This window comes from Melospiza georgiana, chromosome 29 (assembly GCF_028018845.1).
Source record: "Melospiza georgiana isolate bMelGeo1 chromosome 29, bMelGeo1.pri, whole genome shotgun sequence".
NCBI classification, from domain to species: domain Eukaryota; kingdom Metazoa; phylum Chordata; class Aves; order Passeriformes; family Passerellidae; genus Melospiza; species Melospiza georgiana.
In genome coordinates this window covers 2,257,273-2,280,621 of record NC_080458.1, presented here as the reverse complement: position 1 = coordinate 2,280,621, position 23,349 = coordinate 2,257,273, and the positions used below count along the sequence as shown (strand labels likewise).

At 38.2% G+C, this 23,349-nt stretch overlaps 2 pseudogenes; one reads left to right on the top strand and one right to left on the bottom strand.

The window, feature by feature from the left end:
* The window catches only part of LOC131094398 (zinc finger protein 850-like), a 672,678-nt pseudogene that overhangs the window by 399,289 nt on the left and 250,040 nt on the right, over positions 1–23,349 (bottom strand).
* Positions 1,131–22,679, top strand: LOC131094555 (synaptonemal complex protein 1-like; annotated as a pseudogene).

Below are 23,349 nucleotides of genomic sequence, written 5' to 3'. Positions count from 1 at the left end.
AACTAGATTTAACCTACTACTTAAGAAAATTAATTGTAAAATACAAAGTTGTGTTTCGTGTCAAGTACAAACAGGCGATGTGTGTTGTTGTGAATGCGAAATGTGTAGACCCCGACAATGAGAGAGCTGTGAATTCTAATAATAACTGAAGAGAATAAAGCATAGAAAAAGGCCTTTAAACCTATCTATTGTTTGCAAATTAACCCTAGTTGATTTAAGAGCATTAGAATTAAAGTGCTAAAAATGTTGCTTTTTGCCTGCATTTAATCCATAAAGAGTTCTGCAGTAATAACCTTTTGAAGTATAATGTTAGAATATTACTTGTATCCTTGAAACTATAGCTTTAGAATATATATAAAAGAAATATGCTTATCTTACGCCTTATTGAAGCAGAGAAAAACAGCTTGAGAAAAGAAGATGAACATCACATCAAGAGTTTATAGTTTCGACCAAAAAGAAGCTAGACATCACTGTTACGAGATTTATAGTCTCTGCAATTAAAAGGTGAACACACATCTGAAGAGCTAGACCCCACCACATGAGATTCGTCTTTCTTCTTTCAGAAATGAAACCATCACCATCTAGAGATACTCCTTTTGAGATACATCCTGAAAAACTAAGATCACAATAGTGTATAGAATCATGATGTAGTAATTTAGAATAAAAATTGCTGATGAGTAAAAAAATTAGAAACAGAAACTGCTGGAAAAGCTGATAAGTACCCCTATAAATACCTGTAACCCTCAATTATCAGTGGGCAGTTGGAGGGAAAACTTCCCCCACTGTACCCAGCGCTGTATTGCTCATACTTTACCATATTAAATAATAAATTGATTGCTGCTTGAATATTAGCCTAGTCAAGCTTCTTATTCATAACATTAATACAGCATAACTTTCTGACAAAACACATATAATATTCATTTTAATATTCGCGAAAAGTCAATCATAAAATACGCATTTTTGCCACAGGAGGACTGGGCTCTCCCAGTTATTCCCTGTGCAGGCGTGACCCCCCCCTTCCCCTCAGAGCTCTCCCGCGCTGAGGGGCCGCTGCCGCTTCCCGCCCTTCGCGCCCGCCCTCAGCGGCCGCCGGGAGCTGGGGCCGTCCCGCCCGCCCTTTTATCGGAGCCATGGAGAAGGAAAACCGCTTTAAATTGTTCATGCCGCCGCGTCTGAGCGCTGGGCAGGTGTCTGCGGGCAGATCCCAGGTAAGTGCTCGGCCGCGGGGCCGCTGAGGGCGGCCCATATCACACCTTCCCCCCACCCCCCCTCCCCCGGCTGCCCCTTCGGGCTGTGCTGCTCTGGAGGCCGCGGCTGAGGAGGGGACGGGGGGAAAGCGCAGGGGCCCTTCTCCGGGGACACGGGGACAGTGCTGGGCCCGGGGAGTGCCCCGGCAGGGCCCCGAGCTGGAGCACACACACACCTGCCCCTTGCTCCCAAAGAGCCCCGAGCTGGAACACACACACACCTGCCCCTTGCCCCGGGCTGGAGCATACACACACCTGCCCCTGTATAGGCCGGGACGGCTCCTGTGCTGGACTCATTTCTGTGTGTATGCCTAGTGTGGCACATGCACAGACATCTTTGGTTTGAATTTCAAAGACCTTTGTTGTTGTTATCTATCAAAACTGAAGGGAATCATCTTCTCAAGCATCCGCTCTGTGTTGTAAGTCCGTGTTTGATGTGGGTAATTCAGCCCAGAGAGCGAGCAGGGCTCTATCGCTGGCCGGGGTCTGTGTACAAATCACCAACGGGATGGGATTGCTGAGGAACTGACTTGAGCTGTTTTATTTTCCCATCATCAGTCTCATTACATGGTTATGACAGTGGGAAGATGCCAGCAGCTCACACCCCAGGCAGCTGACCAAGAACTTAATGTTACAACTTACTTTAAAAGTTTTTTGACCAGTCACACAAATCAAAAGCACATTGACAGTAGTTCAGTCCAAGCACTATAAGCACACGTACCTTTGGTTAAAACAATGCTTGCTTATTTTGAATACAATACCTGCTTTTAAGCCTTAAAGCAAAATGCACATAGCTCCATTATTAACCTTAAAACTTCCTAATATCTGGCTAGATAAACTTTTCTGTAACTTAGGGAGTTATTCTAGCCAAACGTTAATACACAGACCATTGTTCTATTTGTCCTTACTTTTCTACTTTTTACATTATTTTTTCTGCTGACCTATCTCATGGCTGCTGCTTGGCTCTAATCCCAGTTCTGCTGTCTCTGAGACTGCCTTTTGCAGCTTTCTGAAACCCCTCTGATTTTATGGATTCCCACAGGCCCCACTCAGATGCTCGCACTGGCATTGGTGTCTTGGTCTCACTAGATCAGGTGTGCAGTGAAAATGTACTGTCCCCACACTGAGTTACGGGAATTCCACAAGTTATTTTTTCATGTCGAAGCTCCTAATGAAGTATTTTGAGATTAGGGATGAGATATTCTGACAGCAGATGAGTTAGCAGTTTACAGGATGAACTTCTGTGACTTCAAAACCTTGTAAAAGGGTATTCTCATGCTGACACATAATCAGATATGGTTTAGAAGTGCCCTTGGAAGTAAAGCAAAAAAGAAATATCAACTACTGCTCTTGAAAAAAGTAATTTGTCTCCCTGAGTCCTTTGCCATGCAGCAGTGCCCAGACAGGCAGAAGCTGCTGAATTGCCTGCATTGAAAGCTCCCCTTTGGCCACAGTCTATAAATCAAACTGCAGGACACCAACAGTTTGATCAACCACTGGGAAGTAAGAAGTGAGTTCCAAAGCCATTACCAATACCTTGGGCTTTGAAAATTGTAGGCAGCTGTTTTATTAATGATAAATTCTATTTTCACATCATCGGTAGGGATTTTTTTCTCTTGGATTTTACAATTTATTTTTTACAAATCTACCCATAAGGAACTAATTTTTTAATTTGTGCAGGGTTTTAATAGATGTTCAGATGATGACTTTAAGCTGCCATTCGATGTGTGGAGCCGTGGCGAAATCACTGATTCAGGTACAACTGGAATGTTTGCCATGCACCTTCTTTAGATTTTTATATATTGTCAGGTTTTAATTTTCATGAGTAGTCTCACAGTTCCATATCTGTAACTGTTAAATACAGTTTCACTGTTACTTGTTTTAGAAATACATTGATCAAAATCTCTTCATGTTTCAGATACAATTTCACAGCAAGTGAAACTTTGCTCTGAAGTAGATGAAGAGGTGAGCTAAGTATCAACTCTGCCCATCTAATTAATTCCTTGGGGTCTTTTGAATTTGTTCCCAAACAGTGCCTAAAGCATTATTCAGTAGATATTTTAGGGCTAAAGGGAGTAGTCAAAAGGGAATAATATTTTCTGTCTCCTGTTTAAAGCTGAATAACTTGGAGGAGATATTTGTGATGTAGTGAACATGCCTGGAAACAAATCTTTAAAAATTAGGGTGATTGCAATATTGTTGTTGTTTTTTTCTTTGTTTGAAGTGCCTGCGAAGTCTATGAGCTTTATTTAGAGTAAGACTTAAACACTTAAGTATCCTTGTGGAACTGGTTCTGAATATTCTGTTGAGGGGCAGAAGGGTTGAAGTCAGAGTATTCTTTGGAAAACTGAAGTAGATTATCCCAATTGCCTTGTCTGGCTTTATTTTATCTGTAAAACAATGAATTCAGTGGTTTCCTCAAGCACTGTATTCTTCTCACAGTGTCTTTACCAGCACATCTCTGCTTTAGCACAATTCAGTACAGCTCATTTTTTTTGCAATACCTTCTGTACTTTGCAGCTACAAAACACTGTTTGCTACCACAAAATAAAACACATTTCTTGTGCTCTTTCTGCTGATTTTCATATTCCTGACAACTTTTTAGACTCTTTTAATCCTAAGCTATTAAAGTACCATCAGGACTGTAACAAAAGTGTGATGCAGCCAAAACAAGGATGGTGTTTGGGAGTGTTGTAAGTGAACCAAAGGGCTTGTGTGTTGCTCTCCCTGCCTCGACCACTGGCCCAGCACTGCTTGTAGGGCCCTTTCAAGGTGTTCTAAGGGCACAAGGGTGGTGCTTTTCCTTCCTGCTCTGTGTGAGCAGAGAACTGCTGGGACACTTGGATATTTATAAATCCCTGGGTCCAGATGGGGTCCATGCCAGGGTGATGAGGGAGCTGGCAGATGAGCTTGCCAAGCCTCTCTCCATCATTTATCAGGAGTTGTGGCTCACTGGTGGGGTTCCAGATGATTGAACAGTGGCCAGTGTGACACCCATGTACAAAAAAGGTAGGAAGGAGGATCCTGGTAATTCCAGGCCAGTCAGCCTGGCCTCAGTAGCAGGTGAGATAATGGAGCAGTTCACACTGAGTGCTATCACACAGCACTCACAGCATGGCCAGGCTATCAGACCCAGCCAGCAGGTGTTTACCAAGGGTGGGTCATGTCTCACCAAGCTGGGCTCCTTCTGTGAGCAGGTGACCGCCTGGTGCATGCAGGAAAGGCTGTGGGTGTTGTGTATCTGGGCTCCAGCAAGGCCTTTGGCACTGTCTCCCACAGCACACTCCTGGAGAAGCTGCAGCCACGGCTGGGACAGGAGCTCTCTGTGCTGGGCTCAGAACTGGCTGCATGGCCGGCCAGAGAGTGGTGGTGAATGGTGCTGCATCCAGCTAGCAGCCAGGCACCAGGGGTGTCCCTCAGGGCTCTGTGCTGGGACCAGTTCTGTTTAATATTTTTGTAGACTACATGGATGAGGGCATCAAGTCCTTGATCAGCAAATTTGCAGAGGACACTAAGCTGGGAGCTTGTGTTGATCTATTGGAAGGAAGGAGAGCTCTGCAGAAAGACTTAGATCAGTTGGATGGATGGGCAGAGTCCAGCAGCATGAAGTTTAATAAGTCCAAGTGCTGAGTTCCACATTTTGGCCACAAAAATCCCCTACAACATTCCAACCTGGGGACAGTGTGGCTGGACAGTGCTCAGGCAGAAAGGGCCCTGGGGGTGCTGGTGAATATGAGCCAGCAGTGTGCCCTGGTGGCCAAGAAGGCCAAGGGCTCCTGGCCCGGATCAGGAATGATGTGGCAGCAGGAGCAGTGAGGTCATTCTGCCCCTGTACTCGGCACTGCTGAGGCTGCACCTTGAGTGCTGTGTCCAGTTCTGGGCCCTCAGTTTAGGAAGGATGTTGAGATGCTGGAGCACATCCAGAGGAGGGCAACAAGGCTGGTGAGGGGTTTGGAACACAAGCCCTGTGAGGAACGTCTGAAGGAGCTGGGCATGTTCAGCCTGGAGAAGAGGAGGCTTAGGGGTGACCTTATTGCTCTCTACAGCTTCCTGCAGGGAGGTTGGAGCCAGGTAGGGTCGGTCTCTTCCACAGGGCAGCACTGACAGAACCAGAGGACACAGTCTCAAGCTACATCAGGGAAGGGATAGGTTGGATATTAGGAAAAAGATTTTCACCAAAAGAATAATAAAGCGCTGGAATGCTCTTCCCAGGGAGGTGGTAGAATCACCATCTCTGGATGTGTTTAAAAAAAGACTGGACATGGCACTTGGTGCTGTAGTTGAGGTGTCAGGGCATAGGTTGGACTCGATGATCTGAGAGGTCTCTTCCAACCTCATTATTCTGTGATTCTGTGTGTGTCCATGGCAATATCACAGGTACTCTTGGGCAAAGTCTCTGAAGCTGCTTTTACTTAACTCAGCAGTGTCTGTCAGAAGGAGAGGACAGAAGTGGTGGGAAGAACCTACTAGAAGGAATTTTGGCTTCACTGATAATTCTGGCAAAACTTTTATTGATTTTGGTGGACTGAAGTTATCCATGTCTTTAGGCCCATCTATTTGGTGATGTCTGAAGGGGATTTGGGATAGTTCATTGTATTTGTTTCTCCTGTGTGCTTTGTAATGCCTTTTGATACATACATAGAGGATGCACAAAGATTTAAACTTGGACTCCTGATCATATCTAAGCTTATATCACCATCTGTGGAAAAATATTACTCTTGTGATGTTTCTAGGAGAGAAATATGTTATCTACAACAATATTAATTAGATATTATATACTATAAATTGGATAGTATTTGAGATTAAATTGTGGAACCTGTTTTAATAGAATCCAGAAACAATGAATGAATTGTTCTCAAAACTCTACAAAGAGGCTGAGAAGATCAAGCAGTGGAAACTGACTGTGGAAACTGAACTAAACCAGAAAGAAAGAAAACTCCAAGAGAATAGAAAGATTATTGAAGCACAGAATAAAGCCATTCAAGAACTGCAGGCCAGTATTGTATAGTGTACATTGAATAGATGAAGTTCAGTGTTTCCTGATTCAGTATGACACTGTTATTGATACAATTAAATATTAAAGACTGTTGCAGTTTGGTTTGTGCCTTAAGAAAGGGATTATTTTGAGAAGTTGCAGGCACCTGTCCTGTGTGAGTGTGTGTATGAAGAATATACCTGTAAGTGTCTCATTTGCTGGTAAATTATTGTTCATTAATTACTGCATCTTTCATGAAAAAGATGACTCAGCATGTAATACCAGATAAAACCAACTTCTGTCTACTGATGCCCTAAATGACTTTTTCATGAGGGATTTGAGAAATCAAAGTGCATTTCTAATACATTTTTCAATAACAGTCTTTTTGCATTTGTTCCCTATGAAATCAGTTTGAAAATGGAAAACTCCATTTGAAACTGGAAGATGAGATATGTGAAAATAAAGATCTCTTGAAAGAGTAAGTAATAGAACCAAGTATATATTTTTGTGGTGGAAATAATCCATTTTCACATGGGCAGTTTTATGTAGCTGTTAAATATTGAAGGTCATTTCCATTGTTACTCCTTAGGTGCACAAAGTACTGTGCACTCCTGTGCAAACATGATATTTTTTCCTCCTTTAGAGCTGCTGCTTCGAGGCATCTGTGTAATCTGCTCAAGGAAACCTGCACTCGTTTCACAGAGAAGACCAGCAAATGTAAATGCTTATTTAGTTTTTATTTATCAGAGTAAATGTGCTTCTAGCTTGCTCTGAATTCACAAACAGAAGCAAGAAGAAGAAATTTCTCGTGCTGTTCAGAGAAGTTCTCCAGTTGAGATCGACTGGATGTGGCTCTCAGAATGAGAAGTGAATTTTAAGTGGCTCACAAAATTGGAAGTGAAGCCCCAGGTCTAACAGACTTGTGGTTTGTAATGCTAAATGCAGAGGGCTTTTGAAGGCAGTGAAATTGTTTGCTGCAGGGTTGCCAGCCTGGGAGCTCTCTGGGTGCCCAAACAGTGCTCCAGGTTTGAGGCAGTGCCCACAGCCCCGACTGGCACTGGAGCCACTGCAGGGCAGGGCAGGGCTCCCCAAGGCTGCTCAGCCCATTGAAGCTTTGCAGTCCCAGCCACACTCTGGGAATATATTCAGACATAAGAAGTGACACTTCATGCCTGTTTTTAGGCAGTAGAATCTACTCTGAATTCCCAGCACTCTGGAACAAATTTCCAGAGCTGACATTTCCTGTTTTCAGCCATCACACATTTGTGGGGAAAAAAGGTCTTAACCCCAAGGTATAATGAGTAACTGGAATTCTTCTCATGAAACTGAACAAGCCAAGACAGTTGGATAACCTAATGAAGTTTAAATTCTTGAGGTTTTAAAACATGTTCTTGATTGGGAATTTTACTTTATATGCAATTTAGAATTTTACTAACTTGATCGTGGATACTTAAGAAGTGTCTGTTTCTTTTTTGTCTTAATTCTAGAAACACTAGAATAGTTGGAATACACTTAATTCTAGAAACACAGTGCATAGATGTACTGTTCTTTTTTGATACCTGTTTCTGTTACTGTTCTCTTTTTAATTGTTTTCTATCAATTACAAAAGGGAAAGAAAAGAAGGAAAATATGGACATGGAGTGTTGCAATTTTATGACATATCTGTGGTTATAGATTATAGTTTATAAATACCAACAGTTTTGATACATTATGATTCAACAGCATTAATACTATAATAATTAATATGGTCACATAAGCTGATCCAGAATTACACTTTTCACAGAAAAAAATATCTTGGGAAGGAAATTTAAAAGCTGAGCTTGCTCAATGTCTCAATGAAATACACATTTTCCCTAGATTCTAAATTTTTTTAGATTGTAACTTTTGGCACCATGTTTCATAATGACTTATTTAATAAGAATGGAGCTGATAATTCCTTTTTTAATTCATTATGCTGATTAAGTATTATGACTTGGGCAGCTGGCATTCTTGTTCAAAAGAAAAACTTTCTCCTATGTTCTTGCTTTGATAGATGAACAGGAAAAGGAAGCAACAATACAATTGTATGAGGAACTTCACAGCAACGTAGAAGTAAGTGACCAAGCTTGATGAAAGGAATGTGAGTTATGTGAGCTGAGCTGAGTGCCATGTTTATGTTGGGATACTGTTTGTATCCATCATGTGTGGGTATCATGTCATGTGTGATGCAGGAAGTTGGGTTTTCAATCCCTTTTCAAGAATTATTTTTGTGTTACATCAAACACATTCAATGGAGAAAGTGCAGCAGTGTGTGGGATGTAGATCCCTGTGATCTGGGTGATGTGTGCTTAGTGCTGGGTCACTGCCACAACTTCTGGCTTCTTTTTGGGCTCTGTTTCACCTCCCTGCTGGTTCCTCAGAATGGTTGAGGTGGGCAGCAGCCCCTGGAGAAGTTCCAGGGTTTCCAATATTGAACTTCAAATATTAAATTTTGTTTTTAGAGAATGACAGTGGCATTTGAAGAGCTTCGTGTGCAAGCAGAGAACGACAGACTGGAAATGAGTTTCAAATGTGAGAATTCTGTTTATTGAGTTTATGCAGCTGGCTCAGTTTTGTACTTCATAGCGTGTGTTACACACGCAGTGTCAGGGCAGGCAGATGTGAAGTGCTGGAATGGTGAGCAGCTCACACTGAGACACTGGGACCCTTCTTTTATTCATGCTGCCTTTGGTCACTGCCTGGCCGCTTCTGTTGCTGTTCCACTGGGCCAAATCTGAAACTTTATTTTTCAAACAGTCGCTCAAAATTGAAGTTTTGTCTGTGAAGTACAGTCTAGAGATCAATATTTATTTCACATAGTTTGTTTATTTAAATGAGAATCCACTAGTGTATAGCTACAGAAACTTTAGCTAAATGCTCTCTCTCTGTATGTATAGCCTGCTATGTTCCTGTTTCATTTTCACATGGTCTTTTCTGTTTGTATTTTGATTATAAAATCAAACATTGCCTCAACAATTACTCTTGGAAAACAAATGGTAGAGCTGTAGAATTCCAAGCAGTCTTAAAGTGGAAGTTGTATTGAACTTGGAGTATATTTCAGCTAGAATGTTAACTATGGATGTTACTGTATCTCCAAAGTAAAAGAAGAAGCGGAAAAAGTGGACAAGTTTGAGAAAGAATGCAGACTGGAAGTCAGCCAAAAGGAAAAGCAGGTTTGCTCATTTTACCATTTAATATGTAGAGCTTTATTTGTGCCTAAAGGGGCAATGCAAGAGCCAAGAAGTGTTTCTGGGTATTAGTAAAAAAGACAAAATAATGTCTGAAGCTGCATTTAAGTCAAATTCTGCTAAGTTTAATGATGTTTCAGTACCTTTAGTCTACTGGAATTGATGGTTTGATTTTGAATTGGAGAACATTTTGTTTAGAGTAATGTGACTTGATCAATATTTGGCTAAGATTGTATCTAGCCAAATATTATCTATCTATCTATCTATCTATCTATCTATCTATCTATCTATCTATCTATCTATCTATCTATCTATCTATCTATCTAATCTAACTTCAATGACAGCAAAATGTCTGCTTATCATAGCTGGGGTACAAATGAAAATTATTATCTGTCCCTTTTCCAGACTTCATGATGATATTTCTTGCATTTTTCTAGATTTCAGCTCTTACCATACAGAGAGATGAAAAAGATGATGTCATAAAAGACATCAAGGCTCAGCTGCAGACGTCACAAAATAAGATTGCTGACTTAATGGAAGCAAAATGTAAGAGTTCTGCCTGCTGTATTTAAATGTAATTGTTTACAGAATTTCAATGTAGTTGTTTATGATTGTTTGTTTATTATATGTAATTGTTTATTAGAAGCATAGGAAACAGGGCCATGATAGTCTTATTCTGTTGCTGGTTGGCAGCAGAATTTTGGGGCCTTGAAGGCCTTATTTTTGTTTGGAACAGGAGCTGCTCATGTGGGAGCAGGACTGGCAGGGCAGTTTTTAGGGTGAGTCAAGCAGTGAGAGCTTTTGAAAATTGCAAGGGGAAAATATGTTGCTTCAGTTTTGCAAATTTAAAGTCAGGTAGATGTCACTGAGGAAACTTACTTTTCAGAACTTACTTTTCAATATTTTAAGCCATCTATATTCAAATTTTATCTATCATTTTATAGTAGATGATGTCAGTACCATTGGTCTTTGTTACATTCTTTAAATGTATGTAATTTTCCATTTTTAGCAGCATTTTTTAGTAAATACCCTATTTTTAACAATATAAACTTTTTTTTTTTTGTTTAGTACATAATGAAGAAATGTTAAAGGAATCCCAGGTCAGTAAAGAACATTTGAGGGCAGAGCTGGAAGAGGCTAAAATTTCATTGCAAAAGGCAGAGGTACCCCTTACTTATAGCTTTACAGTAGAAATAGACTAGATGATCATTTGCATAAATAATTATGGATACTTTAGACACGAAACAGCTGTAGCTGTTTGTTGGAAAACATGTTTAGAAATGATATCATGTCTTGAAGGTTGCTCAGAAGAACTTGGAAACTGAATTCCAGACTACAGTGAAAACATTAATTCAGGTCACTGGAGAAAAGGAAGAGCAGGAGGAAGAATGTAAAAAACTGAAGGCTTTGCTTGCAGCCCTGACAGAGGAGTTTGAGACTTCTGTTGCAAATTTGAAAAGCTTGCTGCAAGAAGAGCAAAACAGGTAAATTAATGAGTTGAAATTCCAAGAGTGATCTTACAGGTTGCAGTCTATAACAAAACCAAGAACAATTGGAAATGAAGCTGAAATTTGGAGGTTTTTTTCACACAGTGGTCTAAATGCAGAGAATTTATGTAATTTTTTTTTTGTTTGTGATAGTTGATACTGTATAAAAAGTAAATTTTGCCCCCTTCAACTTGCATAATTCTGTCTTTAAAAAATACAGATTTCTGTAGATATATATTTGTTTACTTTTATGTCTACTGTTCTGAGGTTGTAAAACTGTAATTTGATGTGTGTTGCAGGCAGATAAATTATCTGCCTGTTAAAAGTTAAATGTTCTTAAAGTGCTTGTGGTAAGACTTTGTCTTATTGTCCTGTAAGTTTCAAATGCAGTCCTTTGTACTCTACATTTGGGATTTTTCATTTACCATTTTCCTAGATTAAAGAAATCTGAAGATGATTCAAAGCTGCTTACCTTGGAGCTCCAGAATAAATCTGCTGAACTGGGTAAGGCTTGTAGAAAGGCAGAAAATGAGCTGGGCAGTAATAAAAATGTTTTCTGCTCTTTTCTGGAAATGGACTGTCTCTAGTAGTTGAAGAAATGATTTTACAGTACCTGTACCTGTCAGGAATGCCTGGATTTATTTTTACTCAGCTGATCCCTTTTCTTTGGGGGTCATTGGTACTGGCAGCAGCCAAAGGGCAGTGCTGTGCACAGCTCCAATAGTCAGACCACTCATGCATGAATTCCTCTGCAGGTCATTTTGGTTTGCAGTGCAGAGCAGCAGCACTGCAGGTGCCAGGAGTGACTTCTGCAGCAGAGATAAAACCCTCCCATGGAGGTTTCTGTGACCCTCCCCATGCTGGAAGTGGAATGATGCTGGCAGGGGTTCTCTTTAAATATCATCAATTTGATACCCTGTGGTTTCTAGGGATGTGCTCCTTAGTCCCCAGAGTAAGAGCTCTGCCTTGCTGTTGAGAACTTGTAAAAAATACCAGAATTGTGACTGTGCACACAGAAACCATCTGGAAGTTAGTAACAACTGGTTTCCTTTCTCATCATATCCATCTGATACCTTCAGCAGTTCAGATTTTTTCTGGAACAATGCAGATGCATCAATACTTGGAGAATACTCCAGTCTTACAGTCCATGGTTTATTTGAAGCTATAATTGTGGAAAACATAATAGGCTCTAAATTTTATTTAGGATAAATATTTAGCTTCTCTTCAGATATAGATTTGCTAATGTCTGAATCATCTTTTCAAATCTACATTTAGATTAAGTCATAAATTAGCTTTTCATTTTCTTCACTTAATCCAACAAGTTTTGAGAACTGGGTATTGCAAAAGGGTAAATGTTTTATACTGCCTGCTAATAATGAAAAATTATTCCTGTTCCATTATTTTACATTCCATGTGCTGTAGAAGAGATGACTAAAGTAAAATGTGATAAAGAAGTGCAACTTGAAGAGCTGTCAGAAACTCTGGTAAATGTTCATTTTATTAATCTCATGGCATTTGCTCTTCATATGAAATTCCTCTTGCTTTGTAAGTATCTTAAATGCCATAAATAAACACCATCTAGTCTACCTTAACATTTCTACTAAACTTTCTCACACACAATTTCAGTGTTTTCTTTTAAGAACTTCTTTATCGCCTCTGTTTTTCTTGTCTCCCATGCTTTTGGTTTTTCTTGTCTCTTGTGCTTTTGGTTTTCCTTCTCAAGGTTTTTGGTTATTTCTTCTTTGTTCATGCCCATTCAAATGCCACTCCCTCTGGATATAAAGTTTTCCCATTTTTTCTTCCTTCCAGGAAGGTAATTAGCTCTGGCCTCTGGGAACCCTTCTGTGCTGTGACACAGGCCCATTTTCTGTCACAGAAGTCAAAGCTATATGAAATACACTCTTAACAGAAGTTTATTTTCATTATGATTTTATATTTACAAGCCTAACAGGAATCCATATCAACTCAAGTTAAGATAGTGTGAAATCAGGTGTGCATTTTACTGTGTCTGCTTGTTGTTATAATCTGTGCATTGAGTGTTCTGAACTGAGTTTCACTCATTTTCTAAAATTGGCAAATTGGAGGAACTTTGATTGAAGAAGAATCTTGAGGCTACTGTAGAAAATATGCAGAGAGAGAAAAATGTGGAGAGAGAAATGAAAATGCTCTCCAAATGAGAGAGGTCTGAAGCAGGGCAATAGTAACATGTTTTTAGAAATAGTGAAGTTGCACATCATGAACTTGTATACAAATTTATACATAAGAAACAGCACCCAGAGCAGGGTCCCACCCTAATTTTGCAGCCCAGGTAATGAAACTCACAGCAGGGGACAGACATGAACAGCACTGGTGTCACAGTTCACTGTCTCGCGCCACTTCCAGCTCCCAGCAGAGATTGGAAAGATGCAATCTGGATAATCCATGGCATGGATGTTATTTGGTTCTTCTGAAAGCCTTGTGCTCTTAGCTCATGTCTGATAACCTCCAGCAGTTGGAGTTTGCACATGGATACTCAAAACTCTTCCTTTTCATTTTGCAGAAAGAATTCCATGGTTTGAAAGCACAGCTGACAAGTACAGCTGAGAAGGAACAAGATTATTTAAAGAAGCTTGTGACTCTGAAAACAGATCTTGAACAAGAGGCGTATGACCATTTTGAAAATAGAATATTTCATTAGTTTTGGTGTAATATAGAAGTTGCTTTAATCCACAGTGAAATGAACTATGATTGTTTTCTAATGGAAGTTTTGAACCACATATATGACATTATTTATATACTTACATTTCTAAATTCCCCTTTCTCTATTTATATGTATTCTATGGCATATGTAGTTGTTCCATATCTCTCTGACTTATTTAACAAGAAGAGAAAGTTTCTGAATTCATTGTTAATCTTGCTTTAAAATACATCATCTTCACTAACCATTATATTTATATAAAAGTTGACTCTGATTTTCTTTCCTTCTTCTGTCACCTTTTTACATCTCTCTGACTCTGCTGCAAAGATTGTATTTGTAGATAAAGGCCTGGACTTCTTTCAGCATGGAATGACACTTGATAATGGGTATGTTTAATTTAAAAGGAGATTTCAAAATCCATCTTCTTATTCCTCTTGGCCATTTGTTTTAAATTAGGTTAAAGAATGAACAGCTAACAGTGTATCTCAGTAAGCTTTCACTAGAGAAAGAACGAACAGCACAAGAGAAAAATGCTGTGGCTGCAGAACTCCAGAAGCTGCAAGAACAACAACAGGCAAGTTGTAAACTTCCAGCTTTCTTGAAAGGACAATACTCAGTTTGACAAATGACTCAGTTTTGCAAATTAGATGATGAGCTGCAACATGACTTGGGTCTGTAGAGTACCTGAGCTACTTTTTCTTTTTGAATTGGAAAGGAAGTGTATTTACACTTGTGAACAAGGCAGGTCTGTGTGCTTTGGATGGCTTTGAATTTTTTAAGAAGTCACTTTGAATTTTATTTCTTTGCTGACACATGGGTCTTTATTTAGGATAGTAAGAAAAAAGAAGACAATACAAAGCAGTTAGTTGAAAATCTAGAAGAGGCAAATAGCCAGCTAAGGCAAGTAAAAGCAAATATTATTAACTGATATTGTTAAAGGAAGTAGACTCAAATAGTTAGTTGTGTTCAAATGCTGCTTTCTGGGATTTTTTGATTAATGTTTTTCTAGATTATATAGCTAAACAGAAACTATTCAGAATTGCTGTTGGCCAAGTAGAAATTTTCTCAGATTAGAAATACCAATTGCTGCAGATACAATGTTTTCCATCATTTTGTATTCCATAGTAAGAGCTGTCTTGTTTTGCATTAGACATCTCAGGTGTGAAGGAAATTCAAATGGAAGTTGAAGGTTATGGATGAAATGTGACAAGGCAAAACTGGATCAGAGTTATTCTCTGTATCCCCAGTTCAATAGGCAGCTCCCATGTTTCACAGCTGCATTGCAATAGTCCAGGTCAGGATGTATTTTTCTGGGGTTCCTGGAACATCTTCTCCTACTCAAAAGAAGTATGGACAGTTCACATATTGACTTACTGAGCCTGTCGCTGCATTTCAAGAACATTTTCATTGAGCAGCTTATGAAGTTCCCATCAACATTAGCAGCTCTTTTTAGAAAATAAAATATGGGTTTGTTAGAAGTACTGAAAACAAGTTAAAGGCAATATGTAAATATATACTAATGTTTGTTAATTTGGTACTTAGAAATGAACTGGAGTCTTTGAAGGAGAAAATGGCAAAGACAGGTGAAGAGATGAAAAGTACACTGGATGAAAGAGAAGAAAATGTATGTCCTGTGTCATGAAAATATCTTACAGAACCTGCAGGGCAGCATTCAATGTAAAATCTTTGTTGGGATTTTTTCTGCAGAGCTCTGCCTGGGGGGTGTGATCTCTGCCAGAGGTTTCTTCTTTCCCAGCTGCTGCCAGCTGTGCCCTTGTGTGTCCACATGTGAGCCCTGGTATTTCAAAAGACAAGCACAGTCACTGGGATGTTCACTCTTTGCTGGAAGTTTAATATTAAAGATTTGTTTGTTTTCAGACAAACAGAGAACCTGTTTTTCTGTTTTTTATATACCCACTCAGTGATGGATGGGCTCTGGATTAGCTTTTTATATGTATTGTGAGTTTGAGCTTAAATAGATACAAACATTTTTACTTTCTTTCTATTGGTTCAAAGCAACCTGGGGTTTTTAGCATTAGAATGGATTTCAAAATTTCATTGTAAAAGCCTAATATTTACAATTTTAATTTCAGGTTAAGAGAACTGAAAATGAAATTTCAAGAAAGGAAAAGCCATTGAAGATTGTAGAAAATAATTGGGAAAATTCATTTTTTCATTGATGTAGGGAACTTCATACAAGTGCATTTTTTAAATTGTGAAAATGCTGGGGTTTTTTTCTTCTTCTTTCTTAATTTCATAACCACTAAGGAACTGGTTCACTGCTGTTAATTAACATCTTGTGGTACTTTATGGCTAAAACTCTGATTATTCTAACATGTCAGCTGGTGTTTCAGTCCCATTGGAACAAACCAGACTGGTGCAAGGGCAGATTTGAGAACATTTACAGGAATTGCTCACATAGGGAGTAATTTGTTGAACTTACTAATTCACGTCTGAAATATCTCTTTCAGATGAATAATCTGAAGAAACAGGTGGAAAATAAAACCAAATGCATGGAAGAGTTGCAACAGGAGGTGTGTAGAGATTTTAAATGTCACAAATACATAAACACATTATACTTTGGGTTGCCTTTTCAGCAGGTTTGTGTCTGCTGTGATGTCTTTAGATACACCTATGTAATTTAAAAATTCTCCTTTTTTATCCTAACCCTGAGCAAACTAGGGAGTCAGCTTTGGAATCACTTGATTTGTGTAATGAGCCTTAATTTGAAAAAAGCAATTACAAAAATAATATCTTTAATAAACTTCTACTCTTTTTCATTTAGTGCATAGTGTTATTTATGTACTTGTATGAGTATCTCAGTTATCACTAGTAGAAAAGAATTCTGCACTAGCACAAATTGTATAAACTTCAGTGTAAAAATAAATAACTTGTATTTTTGGTCATGACATCTTCACACCTTCTGTCAGCAGCATCTTAGTTTTAATTCCCATTCTGCTCCTCATTTGTTATTCCCTGCTGCTGCTCAAGAGGAGCCTTTCCTAAGGTCATGAAGAAACAGTAATTATCACAGAAATTAGCTGAACATTCATTTGTTTGAAGAATTGTTCTGGAACCTGAGCTGCACAACAGAGAGTTATTTGCCTGATGAAAGCTGGAATTTCTTGATGCAGTTAAACCATGACATAATTCTGTGAACTTATTAAGATACAGTGCTTGTTTCATTTTATTTCAACAGAATAAGGTGCTGAAAAAGAAAATTACTGCAGAAAGCAAGAAAAGCAACACTTATGAAGGCAAGGTAGGTTTAAATAACATCATGTAGAAGATGAGGTGAGTGTTTTAAGTCCCAGTGTAAGTAATGATAATACTTATTAAATACATTCTGAGCTGGTTTATGGATCTGGGATACAGACTTTGCAGGAATGAGCTCATAGTTTTTAGAAGATGGTTCCATTTTAATCATTGGGCACTGACTATTGGACATTTAAGAGATGGATTCAAATTGCAATTATGATGCTTCTAATCAGTTCCTTACTTTTTTTTTCTTTTGTTGATAGTGGACTGAACAGGGTTCAGCAACCTCATTGTAACAGAAAAGCATTTAAAAGACATATATATACATATATATATATATATATTACTCTTTTTAGTCTGTTCTTTAAATGTGTTCTGCAGTGGCAATCCCTCTGATGGGAATATTGTGTCCAGCTTTGGGTACTGCACTTGAAGAAAAGTGGAGTTTTTTGAGGCTATTCATATGATAAACTTAAAAGGAAAAACTGTAATCAAAATGCACAGCTGGGAGGAAAATGTACCATAAAACCTGTGAAAATCTGATACAGATTTACAAGAGAGAAGAAACAAACATCTGTGTTTGTTTTTTCCTGAGGCATTCAAAGCATTTAGGGTGACTGCTTAGGGCAGTCTTCCCCATTGTGCTGTTGCCATTGTTCCTTTGAGTATTTTCTAACTCACTTCAGGCCAAAGTTCAACTCTTTATTAAAAAAAAAAAACCTGAACTTTTAAATAGGAAACACTTGAATCATACCTGAAAAGTAACAGTGTTTGTGCTCAAAAATAAGAGGTAAGAAAAAAATCATCAACATAGTAATTACTAAACAAATAACAGCAGCAATTCTGCATTCTCCAAAGGTGAATAAATTGCAGTTAGAGATGGAAAATATGAACAAGCAACATAAGGAAGAAGTTGACATCTATAAAAAAGAAATAGAAACAAGAAAAGTAAATGAAAATAAACTTCGTGAAGAGGTGAGAGGTGTTAATTTTTACTGCAATTTATTTTTTTTAATTTAAAATGTTTTTATGAAGATTTATTGGCCAGAGTCCTTGCTCATATTTCAGTCTTATTAACATAAATGGAACTTGTTGTGAATCCCTGTGAACAAAGCTTTAGTACTGTTAGGTGCTTAGGTTGAAGTATTTGAATATGTCTTTGAAAATGAGAACTCAATTAAAAATTCTTTCTTTCAAGATATAGTTCAAAGAAATTCCACCCTTGGTATAAAGTCAGCCCAGTTAAATTAGATTATAACTTCTCCCACATTAGTATTTTTCTGCCCACACATTTTTTGATGGCAATGCTAAGAAATGTTAGGGCAGAGTGCTTGAAATGGCATTTTGGTTTGGAGTGAGCTTGCCTGCCATGGCTGTACCTTTGATCTTGCCCATGTAAACAATCTGCAGAAAAGATGAGGCATTTGAAAGGGATCTTAAAAGCAAATAAAGCCCAAGTGGGACTGCAAACTTTGTACCCACAGGGGGAAGAAGAAATTAAGATTTAAAAAAAAATATATTGTTATGTTGATGAATGAAATGCAATTTATTACTGACAGGTAGAAAAGATGAGGTTGCTTTGTGATGAAACAGCAATGATACAGAGAGAAACTGATGCCAGATGTCAGCACAAGATAACTGAGATGGTGGCACTGATGGAAAAGCACAAGGTCAGAGATTTTCCTGCTTGCTGTGGTTTGCAATGTGTGATACCATGTCAATACCATGTTTATAACTTGTGACACCACATTAATGACCTTTCAAAAGCAGAAACAGGCCTGAGTCTGGGAAAAGGAAGCTGAACACATGCTGGACTTTGCATCATCTAAAATCAAATTCATTGAAGATTTTGAAAAGATTCCTATGGGCAGATAATTCCGGTCATCTAAACTTCTGGGATTTTTAGATTTTTTTTCAATTCAGGCTTCCTTTGATACCATGTGAATGCAATATTTTTCAGTATCAGTTTGGCCTCTTTCTCAGAGGTTACCTAGTGACTGTCAGCAGTTTAGCTTGACACATTTTAGTTTACCTTTCTATTCCTCATTTTGCAATATCTTTAGCAGATACATTAATAAAGATGGCACAGCTGGCTCTTAGTGCTGAGCACATGTTGCTGCACAGAAAAAAAGCACTCTCTGCCAGTCCACAAAATAATATTTGAATTGAGCATTTTCTGTTTTACAGTTTGTGCAGAAGCATCAACGAATCTTTTCTTTCTGAATCTTAAGAGCCTGGTTTGAAAAAATGATGTTTTAAGACTGGATAACTCCATAATTGTAACATTTAGTCACATGTTTTGAGTTTGTTGTTGGTTTGGTTTTTTTACCACAGAATGAATATGATAAATTGGTTGAAGAAAAAGATGCAGAGTTAAAAGTATACAAAATGAAACAGCAAAAGCAGATATCATCAGAAAGAGCACTGGTAAGGAGCACTTTGCAATGGTCAATAATTCAGTGAAGGGGCTGATGTCCTTGTGGAGTGGTTTTATACTGGCTAAGTGCCAGGCACACACAAAAAAACATTCACTCATTTTTCTCTGCTGTAGTTGAGCAGTGGAGGGGAAAGAAAAATTCAGGGACTGAGTTGAGATAAAGATTAGGAGAAAAACACTTTGAGGGTAAAGCAGATTCAAACTTAAATAGTATAAAAAATATTATTAATAGAATTAAAAGTGAGTAATGAGAATTAAAATAAACCTTTAAAACACTTTTTTTTCCAATCCCTCCCTCTTGCCCACCCACAGCACAGAGAGACAAAAGATGTGATCTTCAGTCAGTGTGTGACTTCTAAAGATCTTTTTTCAGTTTGCTTCAAAAGTTTCTTTTCCTGTTGTGCTCTGGGGTCTTTCCCACCAGAGACAGTTCTCTGGGAACTTTTCCAGTGTGGTTTGAATTTTTACCAGTAGCAATCCCACCCAACCTGCTGCACCAGATCTTATTCTGGGCACTAAAAACTCAAAATGTTTCTAAAAAGAAATTGGAGTAGCAGTGTGTTTGTGTCTGCTCCTCCAGGTAGTGGGTCATGTTCTGACTCCCCACTTTGAATAGGAAACTTTTGTTTTAAATATTTAGATTGTGCCCTCTCACCCCTGTTCTCCCAAGGGTTTTAAGGTATTACCTTGAACACTTCTGATCAAGTACCTGTTTCTAACAGTGCTTCAGTCTTTTTTAAACAAGCTAAAGCAAAGCTTCAAGTATAGGGCTGAAAAGCAAATAGAATTATCTTGTGTACCTAATGAGTGTCCCTGTTAATTAGTCCCTGTGTCACTTGGGACCGTTTTCCTTTTTCTGGGCTGTGCATAGTTAACCCTGTCCTCTATTTAATGGTTTGTAGGAAAATGAACTGTCATGTTTGAAAAAGGAACTGTCCTCCCTTAAGGAACAACTGAAAGCAGAAATGGAAGAAAAGGTGGAGTTTTTTATTCCCTGAGCAGTGGGGGTGACAGGTGTGGCCTGGGCTTGTGCTGTGGGAAGAGCTGGATTAGAAATGAAACTGAACAGAAAAATAGTGACTTTGGAATGCTGGGGTTGTGCTAAATCTGCTAAAATGTGCTAAATCTGGTCATATTTTTGTGTGAACTTTGTAGCAGTCTGTGATTATAGACTGTGCTCTGTCATTACACCAAGAACATTTTTAACAACTGAAATCAAATAAATATGTCCTTGCTGTCACATAACTCTTTTGTAGGAGAATTTCGTAAAAGAGCACTCTGGCAGTATGATTCGTGAAAGTGAAAAGAAACACAAGGTAACTTGAACTTTTTAATTGCTTTTAGAATTTGGGAGTGTTTATATGTGTAGAATCAATTGAAATGCCATGACAATGACATGTTTATTTGCATTCAACAAAAGACATTGGAATGCTTTTGACTTCAAACTTTTTAAATTATAGAAAATACAGACTTATGTTCCTGGTACTCCTAAACCTTGTTTAGATCTATACAGTGAATCTATTCATGTAAAAAATAGAAAGTCTCCAAATTATATTCCTAAAATTAAAGAGATAAAAGTAAAAATAAAAAATGTGTTCTTCTGAACAGGAAGCCCCTTGGGCAGTCCAACATTGAAGTTTTGTAACTCCTAACAGTGAATTTTTCTTGTTGCATTTTTCTGCCTGTATTTCTTACTTCTCTGTAGATGACTTTTTTTCCCCTGGGATAAGAAGGGATTTTAAAGGGTCACACCATTCCATGGAGATATTAGACAGCAGTTTCTGAAAGGGCTCCCAGTGTGTAATTTTTTCTTGCTCAGTTGTTGATTTTTTTATGTCTCTACAATTGTTTTACTTAGTATTAAAAGTGTCCATTTGTAAAGGCACTTTTCCTCTATGGAAGAGAAAAAAGCTGATATAGCTGTAAAAATGGTCAAAGTATCAAAGTAGTCCTGACTGCAGAACTCACCCTTCTTCCTGTCAGGAGTTCACTTGTGGTTTTCACATTGGAACAATGGAATCCAGCACCATTTTGATGTTATCTGTCAAAAAAAGGGTTGCACTGGACCATTCAATGCTTCTCAGTTTAACTTCTAATGAAAAAATTATTTTAAGTAACACCAATCTTGATATAGCTATCAGTCTTTCTCTGGAAGCCTTTTCCTGCAGTTTTGTTTGTTCCCATTTTCTTTGATGTTTGATAGAGTCCAATGGAGTGGCTACAGTTCAGAATAACCTAAATTTCTGCAGATAAGCATGGAGAACTTAAATACAATGTGCCATGAAACTCAGCTCTTCCATAGCTTCCCCTTCATTCTCCTAATTGGCAACAAAAATAGTACAAAAAATGATATTTATACCCCACCCCACTTTGTTTGGATCTTTGCTCCATGTTTGGATGGAAAGATCAGAGTTCCACCATTTCTCTCAGGTGAATTCTTGGACACTCAGACTGTAAACTGGGTCCTGAGTTTGGCTTTAGATTCCATACTTACCCCATAAAATATAATCTAAAAAGAGAAACATTTTCTTTCCCAGACATATGTTATAAAGACTCCTCCAAGTGATAAAATGCAGAGTGGAAGAAGCACAAACCTGCCTGCAGAGCAGAGCAGCAGGAAAAAGCAGAAAGTGCTTGTGCAGCTGGACACTCAGTCAGACAGCTCTGAGCACACTGACCTCCTGGTAAGAGCCAGAGAACAAATCCTGTGCTGAGCAGCTCTTTGTGCTCACTGCTGGGGCTGAGAATGGAAATAAAGAGTTTGGGCTTCCACATTCAAGCCAATATTTATGTGTATATTTTTAATTTATTGGTTCTTTCTGGAATTGTAGTTGTATGTACATAATTAACATTCTTTTTATGGAACTGTTAGGCCTCATAATGACATCTTAACTTTTTTTTTCATAGTTTAATATCCTTAGGGGGAAAGAAAAAGTATTTTTAATATAGTGTGACTAAGTAACTTTCAATTTAACTTTTAACTTTTAATTTAATAGAGCATAGTCTCGGAAGAAGAAATGTTTAAAAATTTGTACAAAGATTATCCACAAGCTTCACAATTACATTCCACAGCACCAAAAAAGGTATGTTAGCCTTTCCTAAGATTAAACCAAGCAGTTAATCAGATTGTTAACAGAAACTAAAGGATGGCTTTATTTTCCTTCCTAGAGCCCAGCTCCATGCAGTGTGAAATCTCCAGGCTCTGCTCTGAAACTCAAAACCATGAGGAGAATGCGCGAGGCAGGCTGGACTGCACTCTCCAAAATGGACAGGAAAAGGAAAATTAAAGATGCTGTAAAGCTCTTTGCTTAAAATGCAGAAATATCCAGTGCCCTGGCATTGCTTGCAGGGCTGTTTTTCTCTCAGAGTTAGTGATTTGTTGCATTTTTCTGTCATACTCAGTGTGTTTAATACTATGTTCATTCCTTTACACACATAAACTTTAGAGATCCATAACTGCAACCCCTGCAGAGCATTTTCCACCTTTCCTCCCTTGTGCTTCAAAATGTTGGGAAAAAATTGGCCAGTTTTAAATTTGGAAATAAATAGAACTACATAGAAAGTTGTTTCAAAGCTGTTTCTAGCATTAGAAATTCTAGTTTTAAATAACTTCTGTTCTTTTACATTTACTCTGTTTCTCTTAACACATAAATACTTAGTGGAGAAAATGTAGCTGTTAAATGAATGTTCTTTTACTGAAGTCCACTTGCTTTTTCCTGCATTTTAATGGCTGTTAGACCGGTCTTTTAGATTTTTTTATTTTCAGTATGTTAAAATGGTTTTGAAACTTCTACAATTTCAGTAGAATTACTTGTATTTAAAAAGATTTCAGCTTCATAAGGAGTAAAATATGCATGTTATAAGATTGTGAAGACAATGTTAAGATGCCATTAAATTGTTTATCTGAAATATAAAGTGTGGGACTATTTGTTGTTGCTTTACATATTTGAACACAGACAGAAATCACCCACTGGGCCTTCCTAGGGACCAGCACAAGTACAAGGATAGTTTAGAACATCTATTTCTGTATTAATCCTTGATTAATCTTGGTTTCACAACAAT